Below are 2,970 nucleotides of genomic sequence, written 5' to 3' on the forward strand. Positions count from 1 at the left end.
AGCTGAAAAGCTCATTTTCTCCTTGAGTTCAGAGATGATCTCTAGCTCTATTCTTTGACAAGCAGCAGACTGTGGAAATAGGGCAGTGTTTTTCCAGAGATAAACAAGGTTAATGGATATTCCATGATGGAAAGTTGCCGGTTCTAGATGCTGCCAGCCAGCTCGCATTCAAAGGAACTTACAGAAAGGTTGTCTGGCTTTCACTCTCGCTTCACCCCAAGGCATTAGATTACCCAACGCAGGCAATAAACATACCTCTTCCTTGCTTTCCTGACTGTGTAAACTCTTTAATGCGGAACCCTGAATGAGAGACCAGCTCCTACCACCATCTAAAGTCCAGGCAGCAAGGTCCTACTGGGTCATATGCTATAATTCAGTCAGGAGCATCAGGTCCCAACATGCTAAACTCAAGTAGAAATGACAGAAATAGGCAAGCCCCTCCCCTTTTTTACACTGTTCAAAAATAACAATAGTTATAGCCAAGATACATGAGTCTCCATTTAAAAAAAAAAATTGATGAAGCACTTAAATCTATTATTGCTAAAGAAGAAGCATCCAACAAGTTGCAACTAATTTATACCCTCAGAATGAATTATGGACCCAGACTACCACACTTCATCAGCCAGAGGGTTAATGGGAGACCCTCAGGGTGATTTTGCTCAATGCTTAAAAAACAAACAAAGCAGTTGAGCCTTTTATAAAAACTTAAGTCTACCTATCCAAATAAATCAGATCTCTGATAAGAAAACTCAAATTTCAAGCCACCTTCAAATCACAGCTGTGAATGTAAACAGGAGAAAAAGAAACATCCTGATTATGCTAAGTCTTCCTTAAGAGCTACCTCTTGCTGGTAATCCCCAGATTGCATAAATCATGTAACTATGAATTAAAATTGCCCTAAAAGTCCAAGGAAGATTTGAGGATAAACAAAAATTCCAATCAATCTTGCTCATTGTGGCTATTTTAGTAGTCTTGAGGAAGTACTCACTAACTCTTTGTGATGAATGAATGAATGACCTTCTGCTGGTAGGTATTGAAACGGATCTGTATGTGACTGCATGAACTGAATATTCATTTTGCAGATGGGCAAACTTTCGGCAGGCTTATTTGTTCCAGCTCTTTGCAAGGCATAAACGACTAACAGGCCAGTACAAAGGTGCAATCCAAATTTAACCCCAAGGTGATTTTGTTTTGCTTTGTTTATATTTCTTTTTTATCTTTCTTGTAATTTAACTAAGGAGAAGACAATTTGCATGTTTTGCAATTACTCAGGTCTGAAGAGTAAACAGAAAAAAACCTTCTCATTAGTAGACACAAACCCAAATAGCTTGGGACTTGACCATGCTTGTTTTTGAACGGCCACACAATTTCAATTTGAGGAAGAACAAAAATTGATGCCATGTTTAGTATGACACTGAGGGCCAGTCTTTATATCATAGGTAATGATGTTACCTCTTCTTTTATTCAATAGTTATTGAATACTGTATTAGTCCCAATAAGGTAGGTTAAACTACAGTAACAAATAAGTCAACAAATCGCAATGCCTTATCCCTACAGAAGTATGTATCTCAGTCACACAATGGGTTCTGCAATTCCAGAGATCAGCCAGGGCAACTTTTACCCTCTGATAACATGGTGCTGCTGCTAAGTCGCTTCAGTCGTATCCAACTCTGTGCGACCCCATAGATGGCAACCCACCAGGCTCTCCCATCCCTGGGATTCTCCAGGCAAGAACACTGGAATGGGTTTCCATTTCCTTCTCCAAAGCATGAAAGTGAAAAGTGAAAGTGAAGTTGTTCAGTCATGTCTGACTCTTAGCGACCCCATGGACTGCAGCCTACCAGGCTCCTCCATCCATGGGATTTTCCAGGCAAGAGTACTGGAGTAGGGTGCCATTGCCTTCTCCGCTGAAAACATGGTCAGATCAGACCAGTTGCTCAGTCGTGTCCGACTCTTTGCGACCCCATGAATCGCAGCACGCCAGGCCTCCCTGTCCATCACAAACTCCTGGAGTTCACTCAGACTTACGTTCATCGAGTCAGTGATGCTATCCAGCCATCTCATCCTCTGTCGTCCCCTTCTCCTCCTGCCCCCAATCCCTCTCAGCATCAAAGTCTTTTCCAATGAATCAATTCTTCTCATGAGGTGCCCAAAGTACTGGAGTTTCAGCTTTAGCATCAGTCCTTCCAAAGAAATCCCAGGGCTGATCTCCTTCAGAATGGACTGGTTGGATCTCCTTGCAGTTCAAAGGACTCTCAAGAGTCTTCTCCAACACCACAGTTCAAAAGCATCAATTCTTCAGCGCTCAGCCTTCTTCACAGTCCAACTCTCACATCCATCATGACCACAGGAAAAACCATAGCCCTGACTAGATGAACCTTTATTGGCAAAGTAATGTCTCTGCTTTTGAATATGCTATCTAGGTTGGTCATAACTTTCCTTCCAAGGAGTAAGTGTCTTTTAATTTCATGGCTGCAATCACCATCTGCAGTGATTTTGGAGCCCCCCAAAATAAAGTCTGACACTGTTTCCACTGTTTCCCCATCTAATTTCCATGAAGTGATGGGACCGGATGCCATGATCTTAGTTTTCTGAATGTTGAGTTTTAAGGCAACTTTTTCAGTCTCCTCTTTCACTTTCATCAAGAGGCTTTTTAGTTCCTCTTCACTTTCTGCCATAAGGGTGGTGTCATCTGAATATCTGAGGTTATTGAGATTTCTCCCAGCAATCTTAATTCCAGCTTGTGCTTCTTGCAGCCCATCGTTTCTCATGATGTACTCTGCATATAAGTTAAATAAGCAGGGTGACAATATACAGCCTTGACGCTGTACTCCTTTTCCTATTTGGAACTAGTCTGTTGCTCCATGTCTAGTTCTAACTGTTGCTTCCTGACCTGCATACAAATTTCTCAAGAGGCAGATCAGGTGGTCTGGGATTCCCATCTCTTTCAGAATTTTCCACAGTTTATTG

The sequence above is a fragment of the Bison bison genome, unplaced genomic scaffold (assembly GCF_000754665.1).
Source record: "Bison bison bison isolate TAMUID 2011002044 unplaced genomic scaffold, Bison_UMD1.0 scf7180017864259, whole genome shotgun sequence".
NCBI classification, from domain to species: Eukaryota; Metazoa; Chordata; class Mammalia; order Artiodactyla; family Bovidae; genus Bison; species Bison bison.